The 14,135-nt window shown below is 44.3% G+C and overlaps 1 non-coding gene and 2 pseudogenes across 1 annotated transcript; 2 read left to right on the top strand and 1 right to left on the bottom strand.

The window, feature by feature from the left end:
• The first annotated feature begins 222 nt into the window (after positions 1 to 222).
• Positions 223 to 1,004, top strand: tatC (Sec-independent protein translocase protein TatC; annotated as a pseudogene).
• Positions 1,005 to 5,442: 4,438 nt separating this feature from the next.
• On the bottom strand, positions 5,443 to 5,516 carry tRNA-Met (CAU). The gene has a single exon. It is a non-coding gene; the product is annotated as a tRNA-Met (tRNA).
• A 1,347-nt stretch (positions 5,517 to 6,863) lies between these two features.
• Positions 6,864 to 6,964, top strand: atp9 (ATPase subunit 9; annotated as a pseudogene).
• Positions 6,965 to 14,135: the final 7,171 nt, after the last annotated feature.

Genomic DNA, 14,135 nt, shown 5'->3' with positions numbered 1-14,135 from the left:
TGATAGATCCTAACACGAATTATGTACACAATGAGGATCACAATCATTGATAGAGTTTGGGTACCAAGCTATCTTATCAATATATTTACAAAAAAGCCTTCGATGTAGTGATGAAATTGTGATACATAAAAAATCCTATTTGTTTTTGTTCATTACTAAAATGAATCGAATCCTATCAAATATTTATATTTCTCCTTTGAATTACTCATATATATATATCCTATGAATTAGATTTCGCATCGGAAACTATTCTAGGAGAAGTTCGAATCCGTTCCGTTCGGATATTGATCGGTCTTGGTTTGACATGGTTTACGCGTTACTGGTTCCCGGAAGAGTTAATATCTCCATTAGCTAAACCCTTTCTTACCCTGCCTTTGGACTCGTATTTTGTTCGTACACAATCAACGGAGGCCTCCCCGACATATGTTGCAACGTCTCCAATAGCATGCTCTTACTTCGTCTTTCCCTTAATAAGTCATCAAATTTGGTGCTTTTTGATTCCCAGTTGCTATGGGGAACAAAGGACGAAATACAATCGATTCCTCCATTTAAGTGGTTCTCGCTTCTCCTTGTTCCTGTTCCTAACTCCTCCCCGGGTAGTTCCCAATGTTTGGCACTTTCCATACTTCGTGGGTGCAACATCAACAAATTCGCTCATGATCAAGTTACAACCTAAGATCTATGACCATATTATGTTAACTGTTCGTATTTCGTTCATTCCATCGGTATGCTCCCAGGTACCTGTAATTGTGATCCGTTTGCCAGAACCAAGGGGTCTTTCTGTGGAAACCTCCACGAACAATCGTCGTTTTTTGATGGTTTTTCCGCTTCTCACAGCTGCTCTTTCCACACCTCCGGATATCTGGTGCCAAATCGTCGCCCGTTTCCCTATTTCTTCGATAATAGAGTTGGCTATCTCTGTGGCATCGATTGTACAAGTTCGTGAAGAGGGCTGGACGAGTGGAATGAGGGAGAGCGGCTCGATCAACAAAAAAGAAGAGTAGCCCCCCTAGAACCTGGCAAAGTCACTATCAATGAATTCTCGAGCAATTCTCAACCAACATATGCGATTCATTCCCGTAAAGATTATAACACACAGAAGACTCCTTACCTTAGAAGCGGGATGAGTGATACATCCGGCGAGCGCCGGTGAAGAACGCAAGCAAAGCTGGAGCTCGGGCATTGTTATATTCCATCAAGAGAAAGGAGGCAGACTGGTAAGAAGGCCGACCACATAGGGGGAGCGAACCGAAAAGCTCAGCTTTGCGGAGCAGACCAATCTTCCGTACCGCCCCCCCCTGACTCTCTCTCTATAAAAAAAGCCTGCGGGAAGCGCGAAGAGCTAAGCCACTAATGTCGTGGCGAAGGTTATACCTTAGAAAGTCAGCGAAGCTAAGGTTTCGTATGTGTTATATCCTTTCGATCGAGCGACAACTTCTAAGGATCATTCCCCTTTGAAAGAAGTCAAAAAAAAGCGCAAGGGATACCTTGAAAAAAAGAGAGCGAGAAAGTTGCAGAAGTGCTTCTAGATCTCATGGAATAAGGCAGAATTTAGAACAACACTTTCCATTTCTTGCTTTCATAGAAAAAAAGAATTTAGGAGATGAAATCCTGATTACATTACCGCAGGCCAAAATTGGATTTGGAAGAGCAAGCCAGAGAAAAGAAGCGTTGAGATAATATACCTTTCATCCTAATCTCATCTACTGAAAAAGGGGGCCCTCTTGATCACCTGAAGATCTTTTTAGGCAGAATTGGCATAATTATTATTATATTATGAGGATTGAGCTGCCAAAATAAATTATCCTCCGTTTTTTGGGCTGGAAGATAAGATTTATGCAGTCCATAGAAAAATCAAGTATTATGAAGCCAAATGCTCTTGGATGGGCAGTGGAATAGGGAGATAAATCCTTTTTTCTCCTTCATATTGAATGTAGTCTATCACTTTGAGGTCATGAGAACTTTGTGAATTGATATAAATTATGGCATGCATCTCTGAGGAGAGTGGCACGGCCAAACATCATCCCAGAAGTGAATCAGCTTACCATTGCCCAACCAAAGTCTAGCCCAAGTTCTGCCTGAAAGTCTCTCTATACCAAAAAAGACCTTTCTAGATGCAGGATATTAAAGAGGTGGGTTGGTCAATCCATTTTTGCCATTGGAGAGGTACTTAGCAGCCAAATATGAGCACCATGGCTTTTTATTTTCCTTTGGAAATCTCCATAGCCACTTCATAAGAAGGGCTAGCTTGGTTGAAGTCCACCTCCTTCGAAAAGGTGATTGAAAAAATCCAGACCATAAAAAATCTTTCATTTTTTGTATGGGATGTTAGTAAGGATGAACATAACGAGGTCTTATTGCATTAGTTTTTTTTTTGAATTCAAATTCAAACATATCTATCTGGCAATTTACTCTTCAAATCACATCAAGATGAACTTTAAAGGAGTAGGGAAGGCTACTCTGGGAATTCGGATTATGGTGGGGTCATAAGAGATGGCAATGGTGCTGTCATGTGGAATTGAACAGGTCTCCTCTAGGAATCAAAGATGCAACCTTTGCAGAAGCAGAAACTCTCCTGCATGGCCATAGTTTTGTCCACACTATTGATTCTTTTCAGGTCATCATATCAAACAAAAAGAGGTTCTCTTAACATGATTAGATGGGCGAATAGTAATAATAAAGAACCTTGGCGCCTGATCTATGACCACCCTGAAAAATCTCAATATATGTTGAGTCAAAATTCATCATGTGAAGAGGGAAGCGACTCATTTAGCTGACCATCAGGCTAACTTGGGTCTTAGGCTGCAGTCTTGTAGTCAGTGGATGGGAGGTCCTCCATTCCAGAAGAGATTCTAATTTGGATCTTTCCCCCACTTATCATCTCTCTGTGGGATTTGTTTCCTCTTCAACTCAGCGCTTTATAGATAGGCATTTTTATTGAAAATGCTTTAAGGTCCCACCTTACCTTTCAAAAAGAAAAGTAGCCAGGAGCTCTCACAAATAGAATTTGAGTACCACGGAGAAAAGCTAGCTGGATAAACAAGACAGGGATCGCCCGCTCGGCAATGCTACCTTGGGGAGGAGACAAAACACTAAAATAGAACAAAACTAATATTCAAATTTTTCTTCGATATAAGAACAAGATTACTATGGAAGAGTTGGTGAACATTGTTCTGACTCATAGCTCTAAGATGACTAGCATGAATGAGCCAGCTTCAACACCACCTAGACTCTTAATCATAGACAGACTTGCACGGACCTCAACATAAAAAGAAAAGGATGAACCTGGTCTGCCTATTTGTACGCATTGGCTTAACTCACTCCTAACCTCCCTAGACACTGCAAAGAACACATAATGAAAACAGCCTGGTAAGGGCTGTACAAGAGAACGAAAAAGGGCTTTGATAAAAAAGAGTTTGGGAATGTCCCGCTTAGTTAACAAACATCGAGTTTGGAGTCGGGGCAGCATGGATACGAGACTATTGACGTGAAGTTAGGAAGAATTTTGGTTTTCTATCTTCATCTTACCAAATGTTCAAATCACCAAGGCCTTTCAGCGATTCGACGCGCCCCCCTAAGCTAGACGCTTCACCTACCTGACCTCAGAGAGAATAGAATGAGTCGCCCTAGCCCTAGTCTTACTAAGAGTTTGAATTGCTCTGTAGGATAGTAGGGCGAATGAATCGCATTAGTGCGATTTGGCTAGCTGAATCGCCCAGCGAACAAATCGCCTCCTTGCTATCTTAAAAAGAAAAGCGGACCCGCGCGAATCGCGTCTTCGATCTTGCATATAAAAAAATGGAAATAAATATCTTTATATATATATATAAAGATATATATATATATATAATTTATCCACCGGGTCAACTGACGCCAGCATCACCACTACGGAAACTCAATTTCCTTAGTCCCTTTTTCTGTGAAACAAAGCCAAGCCTTTTCCGCCTTCCATCCCGCCTTTCCCTGCTTGATATGATACTCTTTTTTATTAGCCCAGTCATGAACCACCCTGGTTGGAGCCATGGTCTACCCAGCGGATCTACGACCACCCTCCTTGCTCTTTGTCTAAGATTGGACTAAAGGTACCATCATCCTTTTTTTTTGTTTTTCTTTTAGAAGCCCGTAGGTTGTACGCCAGCCATACGTAGCTTGAACTGTGATGGCCACAATGCTTAGCTATTGCCGATCCCCAAGACGCCTTTGGTTGAATGTTCACACCTGATCCACCGTCTGAACTTCCTACATTCACTCCCAAACAGGAAAACTGGAATTGTAACCTCTCGGTCTGCTGTAGTCAGCCTCACGGTGTGCCTGACTGGCGAGTCTGCCGTCTCCACGGCTTTCCCTTTTGCGGGCTGCTCCTCAAGCCTTCGAGTGCCGATCTTCGCTTGGGCCGGCTCCGAGGCTCTACCCTGGCTTTTCATTGTTTCCTCCCAGGGGCCCTTTATCGTATCGCGCGCGCATCTTCAAGCAATCGGGGGAGGCGCCGAGTACATAGACAAGGCGGTCCCGGGAATGAAAGCCCATTCCCTCGTGCTCTGGAACTCCTTAACTTCGGTTGAACAAAACAAAAAAGGTTCAATCTTGTGAAACCGTAGCGTAGGCGAAACCTGGCAGCCCGCCCAGAGTTTTACCTTCTCCGGTCCTGGAAGGAAACCCTACTTTCCTTCCTTCCCCCTGCAGGGTGGTCGAAGATCAGGGAGGAAGACGATCAGGATCTCACGTGTGGCAGCTGTTGGAACAAACTCCGAATCCAAGAGGTACCTACCTAGAAAAAAAGGAAACTCACCACTCACTGGTGAAAGAGGAGAGAGAAAGGACCAATTGAAGGCCCCGGGGCCGGAGGTAGGGTCTTCAAGCCCCACGCTCGATTCTCGAGATTCATGGGCCGTCTCGCGAAGATCTTCGATCCGAACCTTCGCATCTACTCTCTCTTAGAGGATGAACCACGCCTTCGCTATCGCCCCTCGCTACTGCTCAACCTCGCTATCGCATTGATTCTTGCCGGCCCTTCCAGATTCCAATTCCTCTTATTGAGATCGAGATCTTGTTCCATTAGACCCAGTTCGGTCATCTCAGTTCCATAATATAGCTTGCCCGGGCCGGGCTTTCAGTGTTTGGTCGGGCCGGCCGTAATGAATGATCGTTGTTCGGGAACAAAACAATAAGACTTTAGGGTTTCGCTCTCGCTCTTCGCCTAAAGCCGTAACTTCGCTCTTCGATCCTTCGCTATCGCAAGAATATAGCGATCGAAGAGCTATCGCTCAGCCGCTTCGCGTATTACGAAAGCCGTTTTAAGGGGGCATGCTGCAAGAGCGTAGGAGGCGTGCCCGAAGGGCAGCGGCAGCAGTGTGGTTCCAGGTGCCGTCGCTAGATTGAGATCCGCAGGGTGGCGGGGACTTCGACTGCCTTGTATCGGGTGAAGAGAAGGGAAGGGGGTGGTAGGCTTAGTAGGGCTCGAACCTACAATATCACCGTTATGAGCGGTACGTTTCAACCAATTAAACTATAAGCCCCTATGATCTCTACATGCAATTCGCTCACTTCGGGAAGAGCGGACGGAAAGAGGGGGACTTTGCTCTATCTGCTTCTTCCTCTTCCCAGGAATCAACAATTGGAAAAAAAAAAATTATTATATATATATAATAATATATTTATATATATATATATATATATATTTCTTATTGTTTATAGATAGATAATTAATATTAGATAGATATTATTAATTAGAATAAAAGAATTAAGCAAGCGGCCCTTTCGCGACTCAAACTGCCGGTACGCTTTCCGGCTCGCAACGACTCAAACGGGCGGGGGTTAGATATTAGCTTGCAAAGCCGGCTGTTCGCCTTTAGTTAGAAGTAGAAGTAGAGGGCGCCCTTTGCCCCACACTTCAGAAAAAGTAAAAAAGGAGTGCGAAAGAAAAACTTGGTTACGGGAACCGAAGGTTAGGCCGACTACTTACTTTAGTATAGCTACACCTAAAAAAGTGGATTCCTACCCCCTTTAATTCCCCTTTCTGTCAATGTTGCCAATTCCCAGAATACTAATGTACCCTAGTGCATACAGTTGCCCAACTACTTTCTTCCTCCGACTTCTTTAGCCACTTCCGCATCTGTCGTATTCGGGAGAGCTTGCTTCGTGGCGGAGCATTTAGCAATGCCAGCAGCCTGGTGAGGGCTGGCTGTCTGGGGACAGGTTAAGGCAGGGCCTGCTGGGCTTGCTTCTCATGAGATTGGGTGAGGGAATCGGAAAGGGGCTCATAAACCGGGCGGGCGGGCTTTTGGGCACACGGAAAAGGGGAAGTGGATGGAGAGTGCTTCTCCGCTAGAGTTGGGGGCGGGATCGCTATAGTGGCTAGGGTGAGTCTTCCTACACGGCTGGACGCCCGGCTCTAGACGAAGGGGGGTTACCACCACATCCTCTCCCGATAGACTCGAAGCTCTTCATAGTCAGGCGGAGTAGAAAATCTTCTCTCAAAAAGAGACAGACCAGAGATGACAGAGGAAGGTATTCGGTTCAAAAAATATACGGAAGTCAGAACAGCTTCAGCCCAAAATTGACTAGGGACAGAAGCTGAGAGCAAGAGAGAGCGGGCTGTCTCCAACATATGGCGATGCTTCCGCTCGGCAACTCCATTCTGCTGAGGAGTGTGGGGGCAGGATCGTTGGGAAACCGCTTTGTAAGTGAAGTGAGTTGAAGCAAGCAGAGTTCGGAAGGCAGCGGAGATATATTCACCTCCAGAATCATCCTCTCGGAGAAAAACCTGATCTACGACCACCCTGAAAGCGGACGACCAATAGATGTGAAGGCTTGCAAGCACTGAGGAGATGAGCTCCATTCTTCCTCCCGTGATCTACGACCACCCTTCCTTTCCAATTGGAATGCCATTTTGGGCTTTGCTCTAACCGAAGCTATTGCATCGTTTGCCCCAATGATGGCCTTTCTGATCTCATCCGTATTCTGATCCATTGGACTTTTAGCGGATTCAGAGTTAGGTGGGGCCCTCTCATTCCTTAGGGAGTGAGAGGGGTAAGGGGAAAGGGTGGGTGGCCCCTTGCGTTAGGATGAGTCCAGTGTAGTCGGATGGAACGGAAGCGCATATCGGAAACGAATCTGGCATCTATGGAACCCACGTGCGAACCTTCGGAGCTCGAAGTGAAACGATAACATCCGGAACTTTGAGTTTTCTATGGTAAACTTAGGCGAGTCCTTATAGACTACCTAGTTATGACACCTTGATGCACGTTGGTGCATTGGGGTGCACTGGTTGACGCGGAAGGCCAGCGTGGGGCCATTATAATGAATTAGGTCACATGATCGGGAGTCGTCTGGGTGGGTAGGTCTATCCATACCCCCATCCAGGGTTGTTCCCATCTTTGAGCCTACTATTGCAGCTCATTATGGTCAATAGACCGAGAGTACACCTGGAAGCTTGGAATTGATTGCTAAACCATGCACCACTTGTTGAAAGCGTTGTTGATAATTCTTTGTTATATGTTAGGTCTGCATAAATTCCTCTTTAGATTGAAGTTGGTTAGGTGGATCTTCAAATCTCTAGCAAACGCTCTTCAGGGGAGTGCGGAAGACCCCGTTCCTAGAAATTTTTTGAAACGGCTATTGTGGTACAAAAAGCGCTTTTACGTGTTTCTTTTACTTTATAAAAGACTGTCCGTTCATAATCATAAGAATAAGGGAAAAAAAGAATGGTAGTATAGGATAGTATGACGAGTGAGTATTACACCAAGAATTGACAAGCCAACACACAAGGTGAACCAATGGAAAGACTTCCGTTCTTGCAAAGAGCGCTAGCCACCTGCCTTTCTCCTATTCCTGAGATCCAGGGCGAAGGAAAAAGGATAGGCTAAAAAAGAGCTGTGGTGGCGATAGTAGCGCTTAACTTTTGTTACAGAATTAATAAGGCAGGAAAGATCAGATAAAAAGGAAGCGGTCCTGGGAGAAGAACTAGGGGCGAAGCAACTGGGAATAAATACCTGTTGCGCCTTCTTCCCCTAGTCTTAGAGCTAGGCACTGTGAAAGAGTGAGATAGACGTGTAACATAAAAAATGAAAGAAAGCTATAGCGCTAGCCAGCAAGCATTCTCGATTGAAGCATGAAAGAGTTTGCAGTGCAGTCGTAGGTACTCTCAGAACAGATTCATTCGAAAGAGCAAATCAAGCAAGAGCGCGGGACGAAAGGGCGATAGGCAAAGTAACAAAGTAAACCTTCTAAGCTTCAGTTAGTGTGCAAGACCAATAAGGGTTGTCAGTTAGACTTCCTCTGAGCACGCAAGAAGCTGTCCAGACTTAGGGTTAGCGGTACTCCGTCCAAAGAGTAGGAATAGTAGCCATCGCCCTAGTTAGTCGTTCAGAGTGAACCTGAAGAGGTTTATGGACTAGTTAATCGCGTTTATCAAGAACCACCCTGGTTGTTGGTATATGCCATTCAGGCTCATAACAAGCTGTTGTCGGCAACTACATCGGCAAATGCAATAAACTATTTGAAGCAGATACGGTTAAAGCAAGAGGATGGAGAGAGGGCGAGGAAGATGAAGAAGAACTCCAAGCCTTAACACGTGCACGTGCAGCGTCAGAAAGAGAGGAGCCCCCTCTTACGTAAAGCTCCTCCCAGCAGATAAATTTGGGCACGGACGATGAACCAAATTCATCAATGCTCACCTTGCTCCTGAAGAAGTGATGCAGTATACCCAACTCCTCCAAGAGTTCTTGTTCGCATTCCGCTATGCAGAGATGCCAGGGAAAAAGGCCTTCCATGAGCTCCAAATTCGGGAAGATGCAAAGCAGGTAAAACAAGCACAGAGTGATCTACGACCACCCTTCCTTTTAGCCTGCCTTCTTTATCTATGCCTACCTGAAACCATCTATCTACTCTAGGGATGTCCAAACCGAGATAAGCATGAATTCATACAAGCAAAAAGTCTTCTGTATTGCTTTTTCGCAACAACTTTCAAATAGGTTCGCAAGTCGCTGTCAATTGTGAGACAAATCTTTCGATATAATTCAATCATCCCAAAAATCCTCGTACTTCTTTCGGGGGTCAAAAATGGCTAGGACTTTCTCCGGGTCCACTTCGACCCCTTTTTTACTTACTACAAATCCCACCAACTTTCCGGATCTTACTCAAAAAGTGCACTTTGCCGGGTTCAGTATAATAAAGAATTACCTACTGCATCTGGAACTGCCGTAACCTGTCTTTTAGTTTACGGAGACGGACGACATGGTCTTCCTCTCTACGAGATTTATCGATCATATCATCTACATAGACTGAAATCTCCTGATTCATCATATCGTGTGATCATAGCCCTTATTCTAGTAAGGTAGGTGGCACCAGCATTTTGGAGACCGAATGGCATAACCTTGTAGCAGAAGGTACCCCATATAGTGAGACAAGTGGTCTGTTCCATATCTTCGGTAGCCATCTTGATCTTCTTCTATCTCGAAAAACCATCCATAAAAGAGAACGTATAATGTCTCGACGTAAGGTAGTATAGAGGAGAGGTATGTGGCGTGGCAGCGGGAAAGATTCTTTTATTTTTGGCTGGCTCTATAAAAGAAAAGGCCCTGTAATCGACACACATTCTAACCTTCCCTTCCCGTCTTTCTTTGGTACAGGGACAATCTTGGACACCCATTTTGGAGATTTTTTACAGCCAAGAATCCTGCATCCTATTATTTCTTGACCTCCTCTTTGATTTTCAACAAGATGTCAGGCTTCATCCGACTTAACTTTTGCTTAATTGGCTTGCATTATCATTCTGCTTTAAGAGGCAAGCTGTGGACCACCACGTCTGTGCTGTGTCCAGGCCTGGCATATCTCGATAAGACCATGCGAAGACATCTCGCTATTCTCGAAGTAAGTCGATCAATTTCTGCCGTTCAGCCGCAGAGAGTGAAGTAGCGATCTTGATCTCCTTCCTAGCTTCCTCGCTTTCTAGATTAATCAGTTCAGTTGACTCCTCATGGGGCTTCAGCCCTTTTAAGTAAGGACCTCGAGCCCTATCTTAATGATCATATTGGCCAACATTGGAATCTGGAGACAAAGCAAAAAGGGAATGAGCAAGCATAGAATCTGATCGAATCAGACCAAGATGAACAGTGGTCCCTATCTTGAGTAAGGGGTGAGAAGGATGCCCTATCTTATCCAAAGATGGTAGCAAGCTCTTCTCTGAATAGGTTCCCAATCCAATGATCATGCCTTCATTCCTTATTAAACACGATATTTATCGAAACCTCTATTATTTCCGACTGATTCAGTTCAGCCCTCCCCATGCTGATTGATTGACTTCTTGTTCTAGGACGCTTTCTACTCTTTCTTGTCTGCCCAATGAACTTCCTTCTTCTATATCTTCTTATTTAGGAAGAACAGATTCTTTTATCCATATTCGATTCATGGACCATGCTTAGTTCTATCAAGATCTAGCTCCCCCTCTTCAGAGGCTTAACAGGACAGTCTATGGTCCGTCTTCCTTTCGACCTTATATGGATCCCCTATTATCCAAGCAGTAAGGCCGGCAATGAGAAAAAAAGAAGGGCTCGGTCTTGGAAAAGGTCTTCTTGGCCTGATAGATAGAAAGGTTTAAGGCCTATTATACTTTGCTTAAAGAAGTGAGTCTATCCTATAGTTGAAGGATGTCTTACTTTCTTCCTAAAGTCAAGTAGCTACCTACTACGACTCGGACGGAGGAAGACTTAGAGGGGTAGGCCAGGATCTTTCGTCACGAGGAACAGTCGAGAGATCAATTCAACAAAGAGAGGCTTTCGGATAAGAAAGTCCACGGGATAGGTTGGCTCGAAAAGCTAGCTCTGATGTACGCCTTCCGGTCTCCTTTCGGGCAACCCCTACTAAATGGGAAATCGGCAATTAATAAGAGTGCTGTGTGCGATGCTTTGGGGCAAGATCGCAATTTCCAACTTAGCAATCTCCGCTTTGAAAAACCGTACCAGAGAAACTCTTTTCAGAGGGGAAGAACGTCTTTTTTAGGCACTCGCGCCGAACAAGCAAGTAAGTATACCACTCTTTGACCGTTACCCTTGCCTGAAATCAATCGAGAAAAGCACCACACTTTCCTACTAGCCCCGTGGCTCATCGCCGGGAGCTTAAACAGGTACCATAATCCTCAGTGAAGTCAACGTTTCATTGGTCATGAAAGGGGAAAGGAGGTTCTAAAACCAGGCTGTCTTTACTTTTAATACCTATTATCTGTTAACACACCAAAGGACTAAGTTAGGCTGAGGGCCAACAGTAGGCATCTTGTTTATGTCTGAAAAAACCGCTTTCTTCGCTCCGGATTCTTGGAATGAAAATCTCTCGGGACAGACAAAATGGAAAGCTGTGGTTATGTGCCAATTTCAGGTGAGGTAATGGATCCTCTTTCAGAGCTTGTTACTCGTAAGTCAAAAGCCACAGGAGCAGCGGGGCGAAGAGCTGAGCTCAGGGTTGAAGCGCAACAATTAAATGTCGAAGAGTCACGAGCTCTATCTATGAGAAAAGAACTGGGCTTTGCCAAAGACATCCCATTCAATGGAATAGCTTAAACGCTAATGGCACCGCCCCGGCATAGAATGGAATTGATGAGGTTTACCCAGATCTTGATCTTCTATCCATCATGTCTGAAACAAGAAAGCCCCGATTCGATCAGTGATCGTATGTAATAGATTGGGCTGGTTCCTCGTTTGAGGCTGCCCGCTCCGTAGCCTATTGTCTTGGGAAAGTGGCCTGAGAGTGCTGGGGTACTTGAGTTTTTCTCATAATTTTCTTTATCTTCAGCCCGAATGAAAATAAGACCTACTAATAGGTTCGGACTAGCTAATAGATCAATTCCTAAATCCAGAGGTACGCATTCTCCACTGATTTCGGGATAGGAAGCTAAAAAAGCTAGGTCGATTAAGGAAAGGAAAACCGAAAGTTAACAAGTGTGACCAAGCGGGTGTGGTCCACCTATCTCTTTATTACTTTATCAGGAACAAAGCCTATTTAACTCTGAAAGTACTTTTTTCCAGCTGAGCTTAGAACAAAGCAAGCAGCGGAGCTAGATTGTTAGCTTTCCTTTCCGTATGCAAGTGTTAATAAAATAAGCCTTTTTTCGTGTGTAAGCCATGGAATCCATTGTGAGTTCCATGCCAGAAAGAGCGAAGGTTTAGGTTAGGGACAAGAGAAGGAGGAATGGTACCACTGGCACTGATTTTGATTCCTATTGGTATTGAGATTGAGCTCCTAAAGGAAGCAAGAAAGAAAGGAGAACAGGCAGGGTTTAAGAGCGATAGTCCCTTTCGGCGATCCATATCTGGAGCTACTGAGCCCCTTTCCATTGAAGTAGGGAAAGCTCTAAGCCTAAATCTTCCATTTAACAGGAAAGAGAATGGAAGAGACCATGCCCCAGTTCGATTCTAAACCCGTCTCGGAAGAGAAGGAGCTGCTTTCTCGACTCTCCGGTGAAAGAGCTTATCCCCTCTCTGTCCCTTTCCTTTGAAATAAGGCTTTATCGACTTTGTCCCGGTAAGTCAAATAAAGAGATGAAAGACACTACTTTATAACTAATAGTTACCCACGTAAGAAAGAACGGAAACAAAGAAGAAGGTAGGACGCTAACCTTGCTTTCAGTAATGGTAAGAGTGGCAATGTGTCCTTCTAGCAATGTGCCCCTTCCTTTGTCAACACACCTATAAAAGAGGGTAGGGAAGGAATGAACCTTTTGGCGAGTTCTCCCTAAACGACTTATTAGTAGAGCCAGCTCCCATACTCTCCTGCAACCTTCGAAAGAGAAACGTCAGCTCTTTGAATGAAACTCTGCAACTGTTTTGCTTAGTCGAGCCTATTACTAACCTTTCCGGTTGGAAATGAGCCGCTCGCCTCTTGTGAAACCTTTGCCCAGGAGTTAACGAGAATACGGCCGAAGAAAGGCAAGCGGAAGTTACATAGTTAATCTACGAAGTCTTCCCCAATATAATATGTGAATTTTTAAAAGATAAAGAAGCGTCAAGTACCCCGCTTTCTCGCAGATTTTAATGGAATTCCCAAAAGACAGGTAAGCAGGCAGGGAACTCTTTCTGCAGCCAAGCCAGCTATTTCTGGTATAAGAGTGAGTGAGATTCCGATTAAGCGAGGGAAGGAACTTATAAAAGAAGGCCCCGAGTATATGAATGAAGCGCACGAAGGTGACCGCTTGAATTATACGTTAGTCCTGTGCTTATGCGGTAAGCGCTGGGAATAGGTAGTAAAGGCCAAGGTCTTAAGGCACTATTAATAGTATAAAATAATATATATATATATATTATTTCGAATGTATCCATAAATGGTGCCTCGGAGTCGGATTATAAGAAGGCCGGTTCCTATAGATGAAAGATCCATCTGCTCAGATGGGTCAGCCCCTTAGTCGAGTTCTGTCACCTTGGATGGATGGAATTACAAAGAAGCTGTTCATGCAACCCATACCGTAGTTGCAACAATTGCTTTTTTGGAGGTGCCGTACATCGGAACACCAACTCAATCTATATGAATACAGAAAAGATTTAAAGCAAGAAATCCAGTGGAATACGGTCCTTTCCACCCTGAAATCCCGTCTTTGTTCTATTATTATAGAGTTAGAGGTCTCAGCTCTTTTGTTAAGACCGGGTCTATATCTATCTATATGAAGAAGAAAGAATGTAAGTTAGTTAGCCTTAGCCTCTCTGTTCTCCTTTCTTTATATTTCTATTTATTTATTTTATTTAGTTGAGCCTTTTTTACTTGCTTACTTTACCAAACAATTAAAAAGTATAAAAACTCCCAAAGACTCGATAGGTTTTTACTAATGCATTAGAAGTGGTGAGCAAAGAGCAGCCCAGATAACGAGCGAGCACCTTTAGCTAAATATCCCCATTGTCCAATATTCCTTTAATGGAGATATTCTTTTATGTCACTTCCGGTAAGAAAGGAATTATCGAACAGTAAGAGCCACTTCTGAGTCCGCAGTGGAAAGTTCACTAACTCCATTTTTTTAGTACTTCGAGGGCCCGCCTAAAACTAAATAAGAAAGAGAAAAGGTCGGTTGCCCTGTAGCCAGTGACTAGTCTCACTATGGAGCTACGTGAAGACCGCCACTGTACATCTGTCTTTCAAAAGAGGAGAACACGCCCTTT

Source organism: Vitis vinifera, mitochondrion, assembly GCF_030704535.1.
Source record: "Vitis vinifera mitochondrion, complete genome".
Classification (NCBI taxonomy): Eukaryota; Viridiplantae; Streptophyta; class Magnoliopsida; order Vitales; family Vitaceae; genus Vitis; species Vitis vinifera.
The sequence above is the reverse complement of the archived record's forward strand: the minus strand, read 5'-3'. Positions and strand labels throughout refer to the sequence as shown.